Source organism: Acomys minous (genome assembly GCF_964271855.1).
Source record: "Acomys minous genome assembly, chromosome: 1".
NCBI classification, from domain to species: Eukaryota; Metazoa; Chordata; class Mammalia; order Rodentia; family Muridae; genus Acomys; species Acomys minous.
Window position 1 is genome coordinate 32,104,025 of NC_140483.1, and position 14,248 is coordinate 32,118,272.

At 41.3% G+C, this 14,248-nt stretch overlaps 1 pseudogene across 1 annotated transcript; it reads right to left on the bottom strand.

Annotated features, from left to right (window-relative positions):
- Positions 1–5,334: 5,334 nt before the first annotated feature.
- On the bottom strand, positions 5,335–6,387 carry LOC311606345 (heterogeneous nuclear ribonucleoprotein A3-like; annotated as a pseudogene). The gene has a single exon. The product of its transcript is annotated as a heterogeneous nuclear ribonucleoprotein A3-like (transcript).
- Positions 6,388–14,248: the final 7,861 nt, after the last annotated feature.

Consider the following 14,248-nt stretch of genomic DNA (forward strand, 5'->3'; position numbering starts at 1 on the left):
CTGAAGATCATAAAGCATGCAGCAAACATTAATTAATTCTTACGACAACCTTCTGAACTATAATTTGTATGCATACACAGTAGATGAATCACCCAGAAGACCAGCAAAACATAGCTTTTATGGGAAGAATAGGCTTGGCACTATTTAGTGCATAAGCAACCTAGTCGAATACATTAGGGCAGGAAAAGAGGCAATTTTTTAAAATTTAAAATAAAAAATGAGGAGGTGGAGAGATGGCTCAGAGGTTAAGAGCACTGTCTGCTCTTCCAGAGGTCCTGAGTTCAATTCCCAGCCACCACATGGTGGCTCACAACCATGTATAATGTGATCTGATGCTCTTTTCTGCCTGTAAGCAGAGCACTGTATACATAATAATAAATATGTACATCTTTAAAACAAAAAAGAGTCTGGGGGCTGGGCATGGTGGTGCATGCCTTTATTCCCAGCACTCCGGAGGCAGAGGCAGGTGGATCGCTGTAAGTTTGGGGTCAGCCTGGTCTACAAAGCAAGTGCAGGACAGCCAAAGCTACACAGAGAAGCTCTGTCTTGAAAAATAAACAGAAGTCTGGATGCGGTTTGTACCTAGACTTTCAGCACTCAAGAGGCTGAGGTGAGAGAATTTTAAGCTCTAGGCCAGCCTGGGATACATGGTGGGGAGTAGGAGAGAAGGAACAAAGGGAGGAAGGAAGGAAAAAAGAAAAAAGAAAAAGAAAATGACTGGGATTTAAGTAAGGACATATCTAAATGATGACTTTTGTAGGTTCCACAAGCAACAATAACCATCAATAAAACAAAGATGTGTTAAAGGCTGCTAATGGCTACCCCTTTAATCTTATTGTCACTCCCAAGACAAGCTCTTTAGAAACAAAGAAAGCCTTGTGTTAACTGAAGCTTTGATTTAGGACCACACAGAGAAAGTGTGCCACAGGGCTGACTCATCAACACTTGCTCCCTGCATAGATTTCCCTGGAGTGTCTCTCATCTGGGTGTACAGCAGCAGGCCAAGGCCAAATGAGCTGAAGAGAGAAAAATCCACATTAATGTTTTTAGGCTACTCTCTTTAATAAAATAAACAAATAACATAAAATAAAAACAATAATAGAAGACTGGAGAGAGGCCTCGGTGCTTAAAAACATTTACCTTTCCCCCCAACAACCTGAATTCAGTTTTCAGCATCCAAGTCAGATGCCTCACAGCTGCCTGAAGCTCTAAAGGCCTGATGGACCTTCCACCTTCTTCAAGTGCAGACACATGTGGCACAGACAAATACATAAATAGAAAGAAATCTTAAAAACAAAATAAAATGAAACAACCAAGCCCGGTGTGGTCGTGCGTGTTTTTAATTCCAAAACTTAAGAGGCAGAGGGCAGATCTCTGTGAATTTGAGGCCATCCTGATCTATATAGAGCAAGTTCCAGGACAACCAAAGCTATATAATAGAGCGACCCCTGTCTCAAAAACAATGCCAAAACAAGCCAAAAGACCCCTCCCAAACTAATAATTTACTTTTAAAAGATATCTCTGTGTGTGTGTCATGTGTCTGTGTGTATGTCATGTGTGTATGTCTGTGGTGTGTGTGTGTGTGTGTGTGTGTGTGTGTGTGTGTGTGTGTGTGTGTATAGTATATGGTCATTAGCACAGGTGCCTGAAGAGACCAGAAGACACTGTTGGATACTCTGGAGCTGGAGTTACAGGCCTTGTGAGCCATCTGATGTGGACTCAGGGAACTGAACTTAGGTCTTCTGCAAGAGCAATATACACTTAACCACTGAGCTATTTTTCCAGCTCCAATACTAGAATTTATAAAGATCAATATTTACAAGAAAATAGGTTCTCCCTTCTTGACTCATTGAACAATCAAGACTAAATCAAGACAAACGCGTTAGTGTGAAATGGAGTTAATATCTTTTCCTCTTAGAGGGAGCTCATCTGCATTCTAGCTCTCTGATGTGGAAATGTTTACATATATTAAAATATCATCCTTTAAATCTAACAATTACCTTTGTGGCCCTTAATCAAGCCCAATGGCTTACATCTAGTAAGCAGGTTGCAGAAATTTCCAGTTCCTTTCTTTGTCGACAGCCTCACATCCTGAATGCTAGAATTATTGGCATGTATCACCACACATAGTGTCACGTTGGAATCTCTCTTTTTTTTAAATATTTATTTATTTATTATGTATATAGGGTTCAGCCTGCATGTACACCTGCAGTCCAGAAGAGGGCATCAGATCACATTACAGATGGTTGTGAACCACCATGTGGGTGCTGAGAATTGAACTTAGGACCTCTGGAAGAGCAGGCAATGCTCTTAACCACTAAGCCATCTCTCCAGCCCATCACGTGGGAATCTTGAAAGCCAAAACTTAATTGAATTTATAAAACAAATATACATTTACATTCCATAGTTTGTTTTTGGTGTTTTTAAGACAGGGCTTCTCTGTGTAGCCCTGGCTGTCCTGTAACTCGCTTTGTAGACCAGGCTGGCCTTGAACTCAGAGATCTGCCTGCCTTTGCCTCCTGAGTGGTGGGATTAAAGGATTGTACCACTACTGGCCAGCTCTCCATAGTCAATTTATAAGCTGAGAAACACAAGCCCAGTGTGGTGTCACTGGTCTACAAAGTGAGTCCAGCCTGGTCTACAAAGTGAGTCCAGGAGTCAGACAGTAGGGGAGGAGGACCCTGTTGGTCAGAGGTCTAGGGGAGGGGAATAGGGCAGAAAAGGGAGGGAGGGTGGGAACAGAAAGATACAAGCAAGGGGATTATAATCTAGATATAATATAAATAAATTATAATAAAATATGTATAAAAAAGAAAAATAAAGCATAGTAACAATTCCATCAAAGAAAATCAAAAAAATAACTTGGTGTATAGGTTTTCAGTTGTGCCTTAAAATAAATGATTGTTTTACTTTGTGAAAAAACAAAAACAAAACAAACAAACAAAAAAAACCCAAAGCGAATCCAGGACAGTCAAAGCTACACAGAGAAACCTTGTCAAAAAAAAAAAAAAAAAAGAAAAGAAAAGAAAAAAGAAAAAAAAAGATGCAGAACAAAAGCTATACACTGAGGCAAAAGGTCCAAACTCACTCTAAGTAATAAGATTATTTTATTACTTGCCATTTATTAAAACAGGGGCCATATATTTTACTAGGTTTTTACCCAACATGTTTGTCTTTAATTTAACTTGTTTTTGTCTTTGTTCTTTTGGTTTTTTAAGACAGGGCTTCTCTATGTAGCTTTGGCTGTCCTGGACTCACTTTGTAGACCAGGCTGGCCTTGAACTCACAGCGATCTGCCCTCTGCCTCCCCAGTGCTGGGATTAAAGGCATGTGCCACCACGTCTGGCTTTTATTTAACTTTTTCAACAAGCAATATTATAGGGTAAATAATAACATTCATATGTAAAAGGTGAGGACTCAGATTTGGAGAAAGTAAGTGACTTAGAGTCAAAAGCAGTAGAATTCGCAGCTAAAATATCTAATTCCAAGTTTATTCTTTATTTTACAAACCAAAGATTTTTTTTTTTAAAAGCAGATGGTTACTTAACACTGGTGGAGGGGTGAGAAACTCATAAAAGTTGCCATAATGTATCACTAAAGCCAAGGTAAAGGAATGAGTCATCTCCCTCACTCCGTGAAAATCAAAACGTCTTAGCTTAACTCGACCTGATCAATGCAGAGATCATTCATTAATAATTTAAAACGTCCATCTTTGCATAATAAAGTTCAAGTTAGCCTTGCTCCCCAACACCATGCCAAATCACAAGTTGTGTGCAACAGAACACCATTAATTAGTTCATTGTCTAAACCCCTTTGTTAATGGCGCTCCTGCACAGTGCTTTACAACTTGAGTTTTATTGGCTGAGTCATTCTTATCTTTCCTCAAGATTAACTGTCAAGGTTCCAGTAAGATTTTTCAATTTAATTTTTGAGAACTTCATGCATGAGCAGTGCAGGCCACCATTCCTACCCCTCCTGTGTCCCCTCCCTCCCCCCAGTTCATAATCTCCCCTTTAATATTATTGTTACATGTATATGCATATATACACACACATTTACTGAATCCATTTGGCTTTGTTCATATGCGCACGCGTTCAGGGCTGACCGCTTGGGACTGGACAACCTGTGTGGGAGCTCATCCCTGTAGAGATTGGTTTTCCTTTTCTTGGCAGGCACTGTCCACCTGTAGCTCTTTATCTAGGGGTAGGACACGGTAGAATTTCCCCTGTCCACACTGACTTGTCAAGTGCTATTGTCATTATGCTGGTCTTGTTCAGGCAACCATATTGTTGAAAGTTCCTGGTGCAGCTTTCATGTCACATATAGAAGACACTGTCTCACAGCAAACATCCTAGGTTTCTGTCTTTTACAATTTTTCTCTACCCTCTTCTCAGAGACTTGAGTATCTGGGTTGTGTTGCAGTTGTCGACATTGGAGTTGGATGTTGTGCTATTTATTTATTTTTTTTCATTCATTGGTTTTGTGAACTTGACACAAACGAGAGTCATCTGGGAAGAGGGGCCTCATCTGAGAAAATGCCTCTATCAGATTGGCTTATAGGCAAGTCTGTGGGAGCATCTTCTTTTCCTTTTTAACAATTATTTTTGTGTTTTGTGCTTTTTGTTTTTCAAGACAGAGTTTCTTTGTGTAGGCCTGGCTGTCCTGGACTTGCTTTGTAGACCAGGATGGCCTTGAACTCACAGAGATCTGCTTGCCTCTGCCTCTCGAATGCTTGGATTAAAAGTGTGCGCCACCACACCCAGCCTCTATGTGTGTGTGTGTGTGTGTGTGTGTGTGTGTGTGTGTGTGTGTGTGTGTTTTAGTTGAAAAGTTAAAAATTTCTTAATTTTTTACTCCTGGTAACACTACCACAATTTGCAATTTACACAATTTACAATTACCTGATGTATTGAAAAGAAAAAGCTACAACAGGAAAGACCTCAGGAATGTCCATCTAATTGACATTACACTGCATTAATCAACAGCTGCACTTTTAGCAAACTGTGGCTATCACAGTCCTGGACAAGAAGGGTTCCCTGTTGAAGCTGCAGTGACTTTTCTGACTGGATCATCATTCCTTCTGTGACAGACTTTTACATTTCCTCTAATGCATGTGGCATGACTGCCTCAAAGTAACCTGCAGCTTTCCTGACAACTCCTTGCTCTCTCTCCTTCTAAGAACTGTAGCCTTTTTCTGCTGGATTTTTTGTTTTTGTTTTTTGTTTGTTTTTGGTTGTCCTGTCCTCGAACTCACAGCAATCCACCTGCCTCTGCCTCCCAAGTGCTTAAAGGATTAAAGGAGTGTGCCACCATGCCCAGCTCTTTTCTGCTGTTTTAAACAAACCTGCTACCATATCTGCCCTTTCCACCACCAAATCCATGGCCACCACCATAGGGACTGCCTAAGCTTCTTCCACCAAAGCTGACCCCCTTCATGGGTCCATAATTTGACTGTTGTTGCTCATTATAATATCCAAAGTCATTATAGTTCCCACCACCGCCATAGTTACCTCCACCAAAACTTCCTCCTTCATCACAACCGCCATATTCTCCTCCTACGCCATAACCACCACCTTGGTTTCCACATCCTGGTCCACTACCACCATAGCCTCCTCTACCACTGTAACCAGGACCACGACCATAGTTGCCACAGTCACCTCCAAATCCACGATATCCACCATCACCACCTCCATAAGTACCTCTGCTGCCATCCTCTCCACCACCAGAGCCTCCACTTCCACCATGACCAAAGTTGCCTCCACCACCTCCAAAGTTTCCACTACGACCCATAAAGTTGCCAGATCCACCTCCACGACCTCTCTGTGATCCAGCAGGCTGCATCTCTTGTTTACAAAGAGCCTTTCTCACTTCACAATTATGCCCATTAATAGTGTGGTGTTTCTGAACAACAATTTTATCAACTGTGTCATGATCATCAAAAGTTACAAAAGCAAATCCTCTCTTTTTTCCACTCTGCCTGTCTTTCATAACTTCTGTGGTTTCAATCCTGCCATACTTTTCAAAGTAGTCTCTCAGGTTATCTTCTTCTGTATTTTGTTTAATACCACCAACACAATTTTTCTTCGCCATTGAATGGGCATCCGGATCTACAGAATCCTCTCTAGAAACAGCTCTCTTTGGTTCCACCACACGCCCACTAACCTTGTGTGGCGAAGTACACACTGCAGCATCCACCTCTTCATCACAAGAAGAGTAGGTCACAAAACCAAAGCCCCTGGAACGTTTTCTTTAGGGATCTCTCATTACCACACTGTGCCCCATTTCTCAAAATGTTCTCTTAAGCTATCATCTGTGGTTTCAGAGCTCAGACCACCAATAAAACAGCTTCCTCAGCTGTTTTGGTGCCTTTGAATCATGGCCCTCCATTTTGAGATCAGACTGGCCTCTTCCAAATGGAGTTCAATATCCTTTTTGTGTTTTTTGAAGCAGAGTTTCTCTTTGTATCCTTGGCTGTCCTGGAAATCACCATGTAGCCCAGGCTAGCCTTGAGCTTGGTGATCCATCTGCCTCTGCCTCCTAAGTGCTGAGATTAAAGGTGTGTGGCCTACAGACTGGACTTTGGGGGTATATTCTTGATTAATGATTGATATCAATATGGGGGGGGCAAGCCCACTGTGGGCAGTGACACCTCTGCAAGGCGAGAGGATCTTGGGTTATAATCAATATGGTTGAGGAGCTAGACAGATGGCTTAGTGGTTAAGAGCAGTGGCTGCTCTTCCTGGAGGACCTGGATTCCATTCCCAGCATGTATCTCATGGCTCACAGCTATCTATGGTTCCAGGTCCAGGAGATCTATGCCCTCTTTTGGCTTCTACTCGAGCAGGCACAAACATGGTCCACAGACATTCATGCAGGCAAAACACCCATACATATAAATATAAATAAATAATTTAAAAAGAATGCTTATGTATGTATAAATAAATAAATAGATAAATAAATAAATAGATAAATAAATAAATAAATAAATAAATAAATAATGTAGCCAATCAAGCCTTGGGGAGCAAGCCAGTAAGCAGCTTTCCTCCATGGCCTGTGTTTCAGTTCCTGACTACACATTCCTGCCTTGAGAGCCTGCTCTGACTTCCTTTTGTGATAGACGATGAAAAACCCTTTCTTTCTCAAGTTGGTCATGGTATTTATCACAGAAATAGAAAGCAAGCTAATACAGTCACTTCACAGTCACATGTGTTCTACCTTTGACCAAGTGTGGTTCTCTGCAATAGTCTCCACCTGTTGCAAAAGAAGTTTCTTTGATGAGGCTGAGAGAGTTGGAGGACAGCTTGATTTACAAAACAAGGCCAGGACAGCTAGGGCTCTGTTACACAGAGAAACCGTGTCTTGAAAAAGCTAAAAAACAAGGGGCTGAAGAGATGGCTCAATGGTTAAGAGCATAGCCTGTTCTTCCAGAGGTCTTGAGTTCAATTCCCAGCAACTACATGGTGGCTCACAGCCATCTACAATGTGACAATAAATAAAATAAAAATAAATCTTTAAAAAAGAAAAAGCCAAAAAATAAATGCATTAGCTTAGAAAAGTGGCAATAGAGGGCTTAGGCTCCCCTCTTGCGACCTCTCTCACATTTTCCTTAATAAAGGATCCACTACCATTTTGTGTGTTTCTATTACTAGGAAATTTTTTTTGAAGTTAGAACAAATATTTTTTAATTTTAAAAATTTTCTCTTGACTTAATCTCATGTTATTCTATTCGTCAGATCACTCTTGAGCCAATAGGCTAAATCATGCATATATGTCATAGCCCAGGTTTGTGTGGGTACACTAATGTATGATGCTTATACAATGGCATCTCCTGATGGACCGTTCAGCATATAGCACATGGGTATGTGACCCAATGTCATAACTTTTAGTTAAACTTGTCATCTGGTTAGATCTATATACACATTACCTTCTACAGTGTTCCAGATTATTCTATCAATTATAGTTCTTTTTCTCTCAACTCTTTGCCTTTTGTTGTTGGTGTTGTTCTTAGGGTATTTGTGCTGTTCTGACAAAATATCCCAGGCTGGGGAGCTTGTAAACAATGGACATGTATTATCCCTCTTTTGGAGAATGGAAAATCTAAGATCAAGTCACTGATGCCGATCATCTGGTGAAGGCCACTCATGCTGACTGAAGGAGGGACAAAGAGAGCTGAATTCTGTGAAGCGACTTTCTTTTTCCTGAGAGACAGAATTTTGTAGTGTGTTCTATGCTTGTTCAGAACTCACCTGGTAGCTCAAGCTTGGAACTCACAGACATCCTTTGCTGGGATTAAAGGTGTGCGCCACCACGCCTGGCCAGACCTGCCTTTTCAGTGTTGCATTTGCACTGTTTGTTGCCTTTGTGAATTTTAACTTGTTTCCATCCCTCCCTCCCTCCTTCCCTCCCTCCCTCCCTCCCTCCCTTCCTTCCTTCCTTCCTTTCCTCCTTCATTCCCTTCCTTCCTGTTTTGTTTTTTTGAGACAGGGTTTCTCTTTGTAGCCTTGGCTATCTTGGACTTATTTTGTAGATCAGGCTGACCTGGAACTCACAGAGATCTGCCTGCCTCTGCCTCCTGAGTGCTGGGATTAATGGTGGGCCCCAGCACCGCCTGGCTTCATTTCTTTCTTGTTGGAGTACATTCTCAGGAAAATCTAGAGAAGGATAGATGTAAAACAAGTTTCCTGAGTTCTTGAATACACGATAACGTCATTTTCTTTATGGTTGGAAGATATTTTTCCCCTCAGATTTCTGAAAACATTTTAGTTTTAGTATTGGAAATATAATTCTGGTGATATTTTGTTTTATTCTTTTAAGTGTGACTCATTTCCCACTCAATGTAAGGTTCTTAAATCTTCCCTTGTCGTGTTTCTGAGTGTTTAAAAATATCACAATGACAACTGAGAGTGGTAATGTGCACCTTTAATTCTAGATCTCTGAACTCAAAAGCAGGCAGATGTCTATGAGTTCCAGCCCAGCCTGGTCTATGTTGAGAGTTCCAGGCTAGCCAGAAAACACAGTGATACCACAAGGGTGTATGTGTAGGAAACTCAAGAGATGTCTCAACCACAACCAAGACAACCGCTGCCCAGTGCCACATGACTAGGGTGGGGCATAGCACTTGGAAGACAACCCCAGATACCCAGAGGCTGGGAACCACTAAGATCAACAGGTAAGTGCTAGAAAGAAGGAAGAAAAGGAGGAACAGAATGGTGTGTGCACAACGAAGGGAAGTGTAACTGGAAACTTGAGGGTAGTTAGGAACAGCCTCATGTGAGTGGCCAGTGATGCTACCTGAGACCATGGCAAAGTCTTGGCTCATCTGCCACTAAGGGCCATGTCTGGGTCCTGGCTCTGCAGCAGCAAGGGTCTGTTACCACCACAGGGCCATGTACCTGGTCTGTGCTGCTGCCTGAGGGCTGTGCAGAGCTGGCTCCTCCCCTCACTGGCTGTAGCTCTAGGGAAATCTGGCCCCAGGGTTGGGAGCAGGAGAGCTGGCCCTGTCCCTCACAGGCTACAGCATTGGATAAGCTGGCAGGGGCGCTACTGGAGAGCTGGCCCTGGCAGTATGCGTGCAGGAGAGCTGGCTGGCTGACCAGCTCAGCTACCACTCAGGGCCGGCCAGACCCAGGTCTTTAAGTTGGCCCACGCCAACATCTACACCATCTGTGAACTGCTGGAGCACTCGAAGGAGCTGGTCTTCCAAATCCAAAGCTGCAGGATCTCCATGAAACAGGACAACAACAGGAGGAGGAGGAGTACCAGAGAGGATCCAGTATTGATAGCATAGCAGAAGCCAACGGCCTTGAACCAGACCAATGACTCATTGCAATGAACATTTATTTGCAAGTAAAGATATGTAGACAAAAGGGTGTACTGTGTGACACACTGTAACACACTATAGCTTCTATAATGAGATGTGGGGGGGGGGTTGTGTGTGTGTGTGTGTGTGTGTGTGTGTTTTATTTTTTTTTTTCTTCTGACTGGGAGCTTGTAACTTTTGAGGGGGGGATTGTAAGGGTAGAGGCCAGATATGAAGGGATTGGAAGATGAATGAGATTGGGATGCATGATATGAAATTCACAGGGAATAAATAAAAAATTAAACATAAATAATTAAACATTATTTTTGTTTGTTTGTTTTTCGAGACAGGGTCTCTCTGTGTTAGCCTTGGCTGTCCTGGACTCACTTTGTAGACCAGGCTGGCCTCGAACTCACAGCCATCCGCCTGCCTCTGCCTCCCGAGTGCTGGGATTAAAAGCATGCACCACCACGCCCTGCTTTTTTAAACATTATTTTAAAATGAAACGTATACTAGTTGTTAAAACGTAGATTTTTCTCACCAATAGAGCATGATACATTAAAAAAAGGTTTAGACCATGATAATACTTTGAATTTTAGTTTTCACTTTTCTGTTTGTTCTTCTTTTTGGTATTTTAATTTAATTCTCTGTGAATTTCACATGTTGTATTTTGATCATATTCACTGCCTCCCCCAATCCTTTTATATTAAATTGTTTGTTTGTTTGTTTTCTGGTTGAGAGAGAGAGAGAGAGAGAGAGAGAGAGAGAGAGAGAGAGAGAGAGATCTCAGAGGTTAACAGTGCTGGCTGCTCTTCCAGAAGACTGTGGTTCAATGCCTATTATCCACACAGTGCCTTACAATCTTTTATAAGTCCAGTTCCCAGGGATCTGATGCCTTCTTCTGGCCTCCATGGGTACCTGGAATGCACGGACATACAAGCAGGCAAATACTCATACAAATTTTAAAGAAAGTCATGAGCTGAAATACTGGTTCTTTCTTTCTTTCTTTCTTTCTTTCTTTCTTTCTTTCTTTCTTTCTTTCTTTCATTTCTCCTAGATATCTGTGAAGAAAAAAAATGAGCAATTCTGAGGCAGAAATGAAAACTATATTTAGAGTGAAGAAGAACAAAGAAGTAGGAAATAATGAATGGAGCAGGCATTACAGGGGTGTGCCTATTTTATTCCTTACTAATTTTATTTTGTAATTGTTGCTATTCTTGGTTTGGTTGGCTTTTTTTTTCTTTTGTTCTGAGACAGAGTCATAGGTATCCCAGGCTGGCCTGGACTCACTTTTTAGATGAGGATGACTTTGAACTCTCAGTCCTCCTGTCTCTGCCTCCCAAGTGCTGAGCTTACAGTGAATGCCACCATGCCTAGCTTTCAAGAACTTCTTTCCAGCACTTGGGAGGCAGAGGCAGAGGCAGGTGGATCTCTGTGAGTTCGAGGCCAGCCTGGTCTACAAAAGGGAGTCCAGGGCAGCCAAGGCTACACAGAGAAACCCTGTCTTGAAAAAACAAACAAAACCAAAAACAAACAAAAAAGAGCTTCTTTTGGGGGGGGAGGTGTTTTCGAGACAGGGTTTCTCTGTGTAGCCTTGGCTGTCCAGCACTCCCTTTGTAGACCAAGCTGTCCTTAAACTCACAGGGATCTGCCCACCTCTGCCTCCCAAGTGCTGGGATTAAAGATGTGCGCCACCATGCCTGGCTCAAGAACTTCTTAAGGTGAGCCAGGTGTAGTAGCACACACCTTTAAGAAGCAGGTGGACCTCTGAGTTTGAGTCCAGTCTGGTCTACAGAGCAAGTTCCAGGACAGCCAGGGCTACACAGAGAAACCCTGTCTAGAAAAACTAAACCAAACCAACCAGCCAACCAAAACCAAAACCAAACCAAAACAAAAACAAAAAACATTAAAAAAAAAACACCCCAAAGTCAGCTGTGCTATAACGGCCTAACATAATCACTGCTATGAAATATAACACATCCAAAGTGTTTCTGTAGGGGTGAAGAATTTGTTACGCCATCTTAGAATTCCCCCCTACTGCAGAAGGGCAGAAATATTCTAATTTTTGATCCATGTTGCAGCTCCTATTTTAATCTCTGGAAGCTTATAAAAATTTCCACTGTCCTCAGGTTTCTGAAATTTCATGACATGACTTTGTATGAATCTATTTATATCAATTGCACTGCATACTATATGAGCCATTCCAATATGGAAATTCACACCCTTCAATTTGAAAATTTCCACTCAGTGTTTCCTCTCACTTTCTCTGTTGGTTTCTGGAACTGTAATTATTTGGTCCATTTGGATTAGTGCTCTGATTCTGGCCACCTCTTCTACATATTTTGTGTCACTGCTTTTTGTTTTACTTGTTTGTTTGTTTCCAACACTATCTCCCATATATTGAGTTTCTTCATTTGGGTACTCAAGATGTTAATTTACAAGACTTGATTTTCTTTCATTTTTTGGGTGGTTCAGAACAGGTTTCTCTCCTTGGCTCTCCTGGACTTGATTTATAGACCAGGCTGGCCTTGAACTCAGAGATCGGCCTGCTTCTGCCTCCCTGAGTGTTGGGATTACAGGCATGCTCAACCACAGCCGGCTGATTTTATTTTCTTTCTTTCTTTCTTTCTTTCTTTCTTTCTTTCTTTCTTTCTTTCTTTCTTTATTTCTTCTTCTTCTTCTTCTTCTTCTTCTTCTTCTTCTTCTTCTTCTTCTCCTCCTCCTCTTCCTCCTCCTCCTCCTCCTCCTCCTCTTCCTTCTTCTTCTTCTTTTTGGAGACAGGGTTTCTCTGTGTAGCCCTGGCTATCCTGGACTCATTTGTAGATCAGGTTGGCCTTGAACTCACAGAGAGCCTCCTGCCTCTGCCTCTGCCTCTGGGGTTGCTGGAAATGCAGGCATGTGCCACCACATCCAGCTGACTTGATTTTCTTTTAAAAACGTATTCTGTTATTTTTGTGTACGCGTGTGTATAGCACCCATGTTGATCAAATCCAGAAGAGAGTTGTTGGACCTCACGGATGCTGACATGGGCGCTGGGAATTGAACTCAGGTCGTCTGGACGAGCAGTACTAACTTCTAGCTGCTGAGCTCGTAAGAGTAGATTTTCTTGGCTCAGTTGTACTTCTTTACATCATGAATGTTTTATGACATGAGGTCATTTTTAGTGGATGGAATGCTTCCTCCTGTCTCTCTGAGGATGCTAATCAGGACTTCCTTATTTGTTTGTACTATTCTTCCTCCCACATACTCCGCTTCCTCTAAATTTTGTTTTTGGCACAGGGTCTCATTCTGGGGCTGCTTTTGGTCTGGAAGACATTACGTTGACATCGAATACGTGGATTCAGCCTCCTGACTGCTGGGAGTATAGACATGAGCCACTATACCCAGCTGATTTATTTTTTTTAAATGTGGTTTTAAAAAAATTTTATTAATTTATTCATATTACATCTCAATGGTTATCCCACCCCTTGTATCCTCCCATTCTTCCCTCCCTCCCATTTTCCCCTTATTCTCCTCCCCTATGACTGTGACTGAGGGGGATTACCTCCCACTGTATATGCTCATAGGGTATCAAGTCTCTTCTTGGTAGCCTGCTATCCTTCCTCTGAGTGCCACCAGGTCTCCCCATCCAGGGGACGTGGTCAAATATGAGGCACCAGAGTACGTGTGGTTTTTTTTATTTGTATGATTGTTTGTTTTTTGTAGTGCTGGGGATTGAACCCACAGCCTTGTACATGTTAATATTCTTGTTGAATAGGGATAACATATTGCAATGCTATGAATCCTATTTCAAGCAATTGCAAAGATGGAAAGGATTAGTTCTAAGCAGGTCAAAATCCAGTAGACTATTCTACGCATTGTGGCGCATGCCTTAACACTAGCTTGGGAGACTGAGGTAGGAAGATTCTAAGTTTGAGTCCTGTTTGGACTGCATTGCAAGATTCTGCTTCCATATAATAATAATAATAATAATAATAATAATAATAATAATAATAATAATAATAATAATAATAATATAATAACGACAACAACAACAACAATAACAACAACAACAGCAGCAACAACAACAACAACAACAATAATAATAATAATAATAATATCAGTAGACAAAGAGAAGCCAAGAGTGCATTCTATGTACTTTACCAGGTACAGAAAGAGAAAACCAGGGCTAGAGAGAAACTGCCCCCAACAATAGTATAGACTTCAAATGTATAGATACTATATGTTTTTCTACTTCCTTTTATGAATCATTGACAGGTCATCAGTCTTTACTAATGACAGGCATTATCAATTTTAAAAATTATTATATATAGTATTATATATAATATAATATATCTTACACATGTAAGGTGTTATATATTATGTATAATAAATTATATTACATATAAATTTAGATACTGATAATATTCCTGGTGAAAGTTCTGGAATTCAAAAGATCTTCATGTTTTC